The 9,738-nt window shown below is 36.8% G+C and overlaps 1 non-coding gene across 1 annotated transcript; it reads right to left on the bottom strand.

The window, feature by feature from the left end:
* Positions 1 to 3,735: 3,735 nt before the first annotated feature.
* LOC128280242 (small nucleolar RNA R71) lies at positions 3,736 to 3,841 on the bottom strand. Its single transcript, XR_008270422.1, has one exon. It is a non-coding gene; the product is annotated as a small nucleolar RNA R71 (small nucleolar RNA).
* Positions 3,842 to 9,738: the final 5,897 nt, after the last annotated feature.

Below are 9,738 nucleotides of genomic sequence, written 5' to 3'. Positions count from 1 at the left end.
AGTTTGTTGGAATTATGTTAGCACATGAGTTTATGTTAAGAGTAAGTTTATATCCTTTGTTGCATGAGATAATACGACATGAATGATGGCAAATTGTATGTGAATATGGTGTTGGATTGGTGGATATATACTTGTGAGCTTTGGTGCAAGAAAATGGTAAGTTTTGGGTGACAAATAATGTAACACCCCTTATCTGTATTCAACGCCGAAACAGGATACTAGGCATTAATGGACTCACATCACAAGCAAACATACAATTTCGAGTCATAAATTTCTGACCAAATTAAAACCATTTGCATTCAAATATAAAGTCCCTAAAGCGAACCTACGAGGCCCAAAACATGCTTTGGAAGCGGTTCAGGACTAAACCGATAACTTTGGAAATTTTGCATAACTTATAAAAATTTTGCTATCAACATGGGTCACACACCCGTGTGGTTTGGGACACGCCTATGTGGGCAGGCCGTGTGGTCACACACGCCCATGTCCCTAACCTGTGTAACTCTCTATTTTGCAAAGCATGAAAAAATTGAGGTCACACGGCCAACTCACGCGTTAATTAAATTTTCATAAAATAGGTGTAGACTGCACACGATCGGGACACACGCCCGTGCCTGAGGCCGTGTCCTTCACACAGCTGAGACACATGCCCGTGTGCTCAATTCTGATCATTCTGTTTTTCAAAATTAAGGTGCAGAGGACACACGGCCGAAATAGATTCCCATGGGGCAGACAGTGTGTTACACACAGCCTAGATACACGCCCATGTGTCTACCCGTGTGGACAAAATAAAGGCTATTTACCAAGCCATTTGTCACCCTCATTTCCACCTACACACACACAAGTTCAATGGCATATATCATGATATACTTAGGCAACCAAACATCCACAAAAGTAATGCCAAATCATGTCATTTCATTATCCCCACTTAACACATTTTCAACACTAAATCATACCAACTCACATTCTATAAGTTTCAGTATGGATACCAATAACATGCATAATATTACTTAGTTTTCTTAGCATACCAATGAGCCAATCTTAATCATTCAACAACAAACCCATTAAGCCACATTCAACCATTTATCAAGCAATTATAAACCACATCACACAAGAGATCATTGCACATGCATGCATATCTAAATATATATAAGCTTACAACCAATTAAACCAAAATAAGCCAAGTTACATGGCCAAACACCACATCAAGCCTTTGACAATTACAACTCAATACATTTGGTCAAATTCTTAATGAAAACAAAATGACCAAGTTCCTATACATGCCATATTCTCAAAATTTTTAAATCATCGGTACCCAAAATAACAGTTTGATAGTGTGATACAATCCCTGACGATCTCTAACCTGAGCTAGATTGGTGACACTATAAAAGATGGAAATAAAACGGAATAAACTATATAGCTTAGTAAGCACGTATGAAAGAAATAAGCAAAACTTACCATACATTGACATGCAAGTAATATAACATAAGGCAATGTAATTTTCCATAATCTCATGATCAAAAATCACTACCATCACAAACTTACCTTAAAATCGTCATATCACGAATTAATAATCATAAGCATTAAGTACATAGTTGTACCATCTTGAAATAATTTCATACACATTCTCATCCTTATCATACCTGATAAACTGTAATTTATACATATTTTTATTTCATGCTTAGCCTATTTATTAATGGTTTCTCCTTAGATTTGGTGAATTCGATGCTCCTAATCCTTTAATTTCATGTTTTATACTTAGAAGAGCATAGGAGAGTAAAAAGAGCAAGAAACGGGCTAAAAACGGAGAAAATGGACCCACGTGGAAAATCAACACGGCCTGGAATTTCTCATACAGGCGTGTCACACGGCCGTGTCCCTTTGGCAGGATTGAAGCACAACTTACACAGGTATACTACACACACGTGCCTATTCAACAGCCTTGACCATGAGCTGGAGTAATCGCATACGGGCGTGTCCCTGCCGAGCCCAAGTATAGCCCTATTCAGAAAAGGCCAATTTTAGGGGCTCTTAGGCATTCTAAAGCCTATTTAAACACCTGAAGAGGCACTTAGAAGGGGGACGCAGAGTAGGAAGCAAGGAATTACTCAAGGAAAGCCGATTGATCCATCTCAAAAGTCGGATTCATCATCAAGACTGAAGATCTCCCTTCAAGTTCCTTTAAGAGTTTTGGCTTTTCTTATGTTTTGTTATCTTTATGCTTTTGAGTTGTTTTCTTTTCTAAGTATGAACTAAACCCCCTAAATACCTAAGGGGAATGAAACCTAAGACAGATCTTGTTATTATTATCTGAATTGTATGATAAATATTTGACTTGCTCTTAATTATGTGTTCTTAATTCTTGTTTTAATATTCCAGGATATTGATTCAAGTTAAAGCTCTTATTCAAAGGAGGAATAGACCCTGTTAAGGGTAAAATTGTCATAATTAAGCGGAGTTGATTGCGCGCCTAGAGATAGGGTGACAAGATTTTACAGGATTAGGGTGAAACCTAATAAGGGAATCCATAGATCGAGTTAATGCAATTCTAGGGTGTTAATTAGAAAGAGATTTCAATTATTCAACCTAGGGTTAGACGTTATTAGTCTCGAGAAGGATAATAATATAATTTAGGGATTTCTATAAATCAAGTCAAATGAATAAATCGTCTGATTCAGAGTCAAATAACAAGTGAATTCTAGGTGGATTTTTCCTTAAGTATTGTCTTAATCAATCGAATTTTCCCGAAAGTATTTTCCCAAGTTTTCTTTCTGTGCATTCTTAGTTAGTAATTAGTTTAGATAACTAAACCTCTTAATTTTTAGGCTAGATAATAAAAAGGAAATAAATACTAGTACTCGTAATTCCTTTGGGTTTGACAATCCGGTATTGCTGAACTATACTACTGTTCGATAGGTACACTTGCCTTAATCGTGATAATAAGTTTGTCTCAAGAACGATTCATTTATAAATCTTTAAAACCTGTTACGAACATCACGCGTCAAGTTTTTGGCGCTGTTGCCGGGGAACTAGGATATTAGGAAAACTCGATTTTTATTATTTTAGCCATTTACTTTATTTGCAATTTAAGTTTTTATTTTATTTTCTTTTCTAATTCTTCATTTATTTTTTTTCTGACAGGTTTTTCTAGTTTATGACCAGAAGAAACCCGTCAGGACCACTACTTTTTGACGGTGAGATCGACCACACAGTTCGCAGAAACAGACGAGAAATAAGGCGAAGCCTAAGATACACAAAGGATGAGCAAGAGGACGATACTTCAACCACAACAGAGGAGATGGCTGAAAACCAAGAAAATCTGCTACCTCCTGCGATTGCTGTTGATCCAGTAAATCAGAATTCTGCTCTACGCACTATGTATGATTATGCTAAACCTAATTTAATAGAAACTGAGTCAAGTATAGTTAGACCTGCTATTGCTGCAAATAATTTTGAACTGAATTTTAACACAATTCAAATGATACAACAGTTTGTTCAGTTTGATGGCTTGTAGATGAGGATCCCAATGCTCACTTTGCAAATTTTCTAGAATTTTGCGATACATTTAAAATTAATGGCGTTTCTGATGACGCTATTCGCCTTTGGTTGTTTCCCTTTTCATTAAGGAATAAGGCTAAACAATGGTTGAACTCGTTACCACGAGTGTCGATCACTAACTTAGGACAAATGACCAAAAGTTTTTATTAAAATGTTTTCCGCCAGCTAAAACAGCCAAATCACGTAATGATATCTCTTCTTTTGTGCAAATGGATTTAAAAACACTCTACGATGCATGGGAGAGATACAATGACCTTTTGAGAAGATGCCCTCACCATGGGTTACCACTCTAGCTACTAATTTAAACCTTTCATAATGGCCTGAATCCTTCGACTTGACAAATGGTTGACGCATCTTCTGGTGAAACCATCAATAATAAGACACCTGAAGATGCCTATGAATTTATAAAGGAGATATCACTGAATAACTATCAGTGACAAGTCATGAGGACAAAGCCAACGAAAACAGCTGGCGTTTATAACGTCGATTCGATCACCATGCTCTCTAATTAGGTAGAACTCTTGAATGAGAAAATTGATGGTTTTCTTAGTTCTTCACAGGTTTACCCAGTAATGAAGTGCGAAGCAAGTGGAGGTGGATCAAGCAGTTTAGAATACCCACCTTATGGCCACAACATGGAGAACGAGCAGTTAAATTACATGGGTAACAATCCTCGATCTCAAAACAATCCTTATAGCAATACTTACAATGTAGGTTGAAGGAACCACCCAAATTTTTCATGGGGAGGCTAAGGAAATCAGATACCACCACCCCCTCCAGGCTTTCAGCAGCCACCGTACCAGCAGGAGAAAAAGCCGAACCTTGAGGAGATGCTAACCAAATTCATCTCGGTGTTAGAAACTCATTTTTAGAATGCCGAGACGGCACTCAAAAATCAACAAGCATCAATCCAAGGGCTCGAAACTCAGATAGGCCAACTCGCCAAACTGATTTCTGAACGACCACAAGGTAGTTTGCCTAGTAACACTGAATCTAACCTAAGGGAACAAATCAATGCAATTACCATTCAAGATGCAGAAGGGTTAGTTGCACCTGAACTAGAACTGAAGCAAGAAACTGTGGTAAGTAAAGGTAAGGGTGAGGTGGACCACAATGACCAGAAACTGGTAAGTAAAGAATACAAACCTCGTGTGCCACACCTAAACGCAACAAGGAAAGACTGCACAGAAGAACAATTCGGTAAATTCCTTAAATTATTAAAAAATTTACATATTAATTTACCATTTATTGAAGCTCTTTTGCAGATGCCGAATACGGTCAAATTCTTAAAGGAGCTTTTAACAAATAAACGAAAGTTGGATGAGGCACCGCATGTGGAATTGAATACAGTTTGCGCAGTCATATTACAGAATAAGCTACCCGACAAATTGAAAGATCCAGGGAGTTTTACGATTCCTTGTTTAATTGGTAGTTTAGATGTCCATAATGCATTGGCTGACTTAGGGGCAAGCATTAATGTTATGCCTTATAAAATGTTTAAATAGCTAGGTCTTAGGAAACCCAAACAAACTAGAATGAGCATTCAATTGGCTGATAAAACCATTAGATTTCCTAGGGGTATCATTGAAGATGTTCTTGTTAAGATCGATAAATTTATATACACATTAGACTTTGTTGTTCTAGACATGGAAGAGGATAGTAATGCACCTTTAATTTTAGGATGACCCTTTTTAGTGACTGCTAGAACCATTATTGATGTTGGCACAGGTGAACTCACACTTCGTGTGGGAGACGAAACAGTCACCCTTCAAGCTCGTAATTCAAATAACACATCAAAAATTGAAGGTGGTTGTATAAATCATTCTACTCGTACTGATCATGTGGTGAAACCTTCTGTGCAGAAAACATTTACGAAGAACGCATATTAGCCGTGTTCAAACAACAACAAATGACCTATCTATGAAGAACGAAGGCTACAAATCGAAGAGCTAGATGAATGGTGGACACAGAAACTGAGAACACCTAATAAACTAAAACCTAGCCAGGACGAGCTCAATACCTCACCAAATCAACATAAGGTTGGAGACAAAGTACTACTAGATGCAGCAGATCCTCGTATTACCACTTTTGAACCTAATGAAGAAATTCCTTTTACAGTACTCAGTATTTTCCCAATGGTACAGTCGAGGTAATTCATCCCAAATTCGATACTTTTAAGGTAAACAATACTCGTCTTAAACCTTATGTTGATAAAGTTTATAACAGGGATGAGGAGTGTAAACTCCTCGCTCCACCTTGACCACGCAGAAAAGAGGTAAGTCGAGCTTAGACTATAAATAAGCGCTTCTCGGGAGGCAACTCGAGCACTAACAGTGTTAATTTCTTTAAATCTTAGTGTTTAACATCTAATATATTAATCGAATCATGGAACGCAGGCTTTCTAAAAACCACACGGCCAGGCACATGGGCGTGCATTCGGCCGTGTGAAAACAGGGCAAGATTTTTCCCCAACACGGGGTGCGATAAGTTGCCACAACCGTGCGATATGGCCATGGGCGAAACTGCCAGAACAACACGGGCGTGAGACATGCCTGTGCCTCAAAATCGTGGTTGAAACTGAGAATGTAACACGAGCATGTGACACACCCGTGCCATCCACTCGTGGTCGACACTGTCAAAATGAACACGGGCGTGGGAGAAGCGAACGAAGTAAGACACGACCGTGCAACACGGACGTGGGCACTCACACTCCCAAAGAACACGGGTGTGGGCCAAATGTCAGACGTGCCTAAATTCAAAATTCGCGAAACACACGGGCAAAAATTAGGCCACACGGGCGTGCCCCACGGCCATGTGCCCCAATTTCTCTATAAACACCTATTATTTATTTTAGCTTTATCTTTATATTTTGAAATTACTTTTTATTTCCTGTCAATACTATTTTATCTTAAGTTTTTACAATTTTTAATTTCAGCTATTTCATTACGAGTAATTGTGCTTCTTTATATTCCCTAAAAAGTTCCCGATTTTATCACAGTTATAAAGAGCTCCAAAGCTCATCATCGCATAGGAACTAAAAACTCCACCGGGAAAGGTTCTCCACGACTGCCATGTCCTGCTCGACCACGACCATAGCTACCACCAGATATAATATTCTTTTGGCGCAGGATTTATGGATTAATGAACCTCTACCACAACTGGAGTATCCTCCTCCACTCTCATCATTGCTTTGGCCGATTACTCTCCATTTCAATTCAAGGAGTTCATTCATCATTCAGGAAATTTCACTTCTCTCCCTATCTTATGATTATAAATCTATCTTTGTCAATATCTTTCTTTGTACATTGAGGGCAATGTACATCTTAAGTGTGGGAGGGTCTTTTATATCATCATTAGAAATCCTTAAATTTTCTCACGTGAATCACTCATACCACTATTCGAATGAATTCTGATTAATTTATGATTTTTATTGATATGTCTTGAATTAAAATATAGGTATTTATGCATTGATTGTTTAAACTTTAAGACATTAGGGAATCAAGCATGATAAGTTGATTTTTGAATAATTAAAAACTTTTAGGTTGTTTCCCTAAGTTTAGGTATTATCTTGAGTTGAAATTCACAAGTTTAAACATTAAAAATCCATAATTTTTGTGAGATCTTGAGCCTTTAGAGCATATTTTATTCCTTTCATGCTCACTTTCATTATGAGTGCATCAGTTTTGATTTGTTATTCTAGAACTTGCTTGATTATGCATGTCAAGACCACACCATTTGATTTGATATGTCAAAATGATAAAGGCACTTAGGTTTAACCCACTCACTCCATAAAAGCCTACCTTCATAATTAACCCTTAGTGAACCCCTTTGAGCCTAACAAACCATTTATTGATTTACCCTTAATATTAACCCATAACCCATTATTGTTGAAATCCCCTAATTTGATCCTTATTTTTGTCGAGATTTGATTTGAACTAATTACTTAGCTATGTTTTGTTCTTCTATGTATTTGACTTGTTCTTAAAATAAAAAAAAATTACTTCAATACATATTATTAGTACTTCGTCGTTTTTGAGCTTGAGTGTTAATTCCATATTCTGAGAAGAAGCTCACTTGTAGTCAACTGATGACTAGTTATTTTTCTAGCTAGGTAATTTTTCAATTCAATCTCGATTCTAACATCTTCTTTCAGCTTGTGACCACACCCCTAACCAAAGCCACGTTACAACCCTCTAAAATACCTTTTTGATTGATGTATCAGCTCAATATATAGTGGTGGAAATTTGATTTTCAAGCAAGCCTATGGTAATAACTTTTCATATTGACTAATGAGTGCTTTTATTGATATCCTTAAAAACCTTGAGTGACTTGAGTGAATCTTTAGTGACGATGTTAAACTCTATGATATTTTGACCAAAGGTAATCACTTAGATGAGGGGAGACATCTACGTTTTCATGATAAAATGATCAACTTGGAATGTTTGAAACTTTGATGTACTTTTAGTTGAATTTTCAATGTATGAGTACTTATGGATTATTTTGAGATATTATTGATAGGGATTATAAATTGAGAAGAATTTATTTTGATTATGAGTTGAGGATTTTTGTTTGAGGACGAGCAAAGGCTTAAGTGTGGGGGTATTTGATAAACCGTAATTTATATATATTTTTATCCCATGCTTAGCCTATTTATGAATGGTTTCTCCTTCGATTTGGTGAATTCGATGCTTAGGAAACCAAACTTAGGCAACCAAACATCCACAAAATAAGGCCAAATCATGTCATTTCATTATCCTCACTCAGCACATCTTCAACACTAAATCATACCAACTCACATTCTATAATTTTCAATATGGCTACCAATAACATGCATAATATTACTTAGTTTTATTAGCATACCAACGAGCCAATCTTAATCATTCAACAACAAACTCATTAAGCACATTCAACCATTTATCAAGCAATTATAAACCACATCACACAAGAGACCATTGTACATGCATGCATATCTAAATATATATAAGCTTACAACCAATTCAACCAAAATAAACCAAGTTACATGGCCAAACACCACATCAAGCCTTTGACAATTACAACTTAATACATTTGGTCAAATTCTTAATGAAAACAAAATGACCAAGTCCCTATACATGCCATATTCTCAAAATGTTTAAATCATCGGTACCCAAAAAAACAGTTTGATAGTGTGATACGAACTCCGACGATCTCTAACCTGAGCTAGATTGGTAACACTATAAAAGATGGAAATAAAACGGAATAAGCTATATAGCTTAGTAAGCTCGTATGAAAGAAATAAGCAAAACTTACCGTACATTAACATGCAAGTAATATAACATAAGGCAATGTAATTTTCCATAATCTCATGATCAAAAATCACTACCATCACAAACTTACCTTAAAATCATCATATCACGAATTAATAACCATAAGCATTAAGTACATAGCTGTACCATCTTGAAATAATTTCATACACATTTTCATCCTTATCATACCTGATAAACTGTAATTTATACATATTTTTATCCCATGCTTAGCCTATTTATGAATGGTTTCTCCTTAGATTTGGTGAATTCGATGCTCTTTAGATTTGGTGAATTCGATGCTCCTAATCCTTTAATTTCATGTTTTATACTTAGAAGAGCATAGGAGAGTAAAAAGAGCGAGAAATGGGCCGAAAATAGAGAAAATGGACCAACGTGGGAAATCAACACGGCCTGGACTTTCTCGTATGGGCGTGTCACACGGCCGTGTCCCTTTGGCAGGATTGAAGCATGACTTAAACATGTATACTACACGCCCATGCCTGTTCAATAGCCTTGACCATGGGCTGTAGTAATCGTACACAGGCGTGTCACACGGGCGTGTCCCTACCGAGCCCAAGTATAACCCTATTCAGAAAAGGCCAATTTTGAGGGCTCTTAGGCATTCTAAAGCCTATTTAAAAACCTGAGGAGGCACTTAGAAGGGGGATGCAGAGTAGAAAGCAAGGAATTACTCAAGGAAAGTCGATTGATCCATCTCAGAAGCTGGATTCATCATCAAGACTGAATATCTCCCTTCAAGTTCCTTTAGGAGTTTTGGGTTTTCTTATGTTTTGTTATCTTTATGCTTTTGAGTTGTTTTCTTTCATAAGTATGAACTAAACCCCCTAAATACCTAAGGGGAATGAAACCTAAGACAGATCTTGTTATTATTATC

The sequence above is a fragment of the Gossypium arboreum genome, chromosome 8, assembly GCF_025698485.1.
Source record: "Gossypium arboreum isolate Shixiya-1 chromosome 8, ASM2569848v2, whole genome shotgun sequence".
Lineage (NCBI taxonomy): Eukaryota > Viridiplantae > Streptophyta > Magnoliopsida > Malvales > Malvaceae > Gossypium > Gossypium arboreum.
This window is presented reverse-complemented; position numbering and strand designations above follow the sequence as displayed.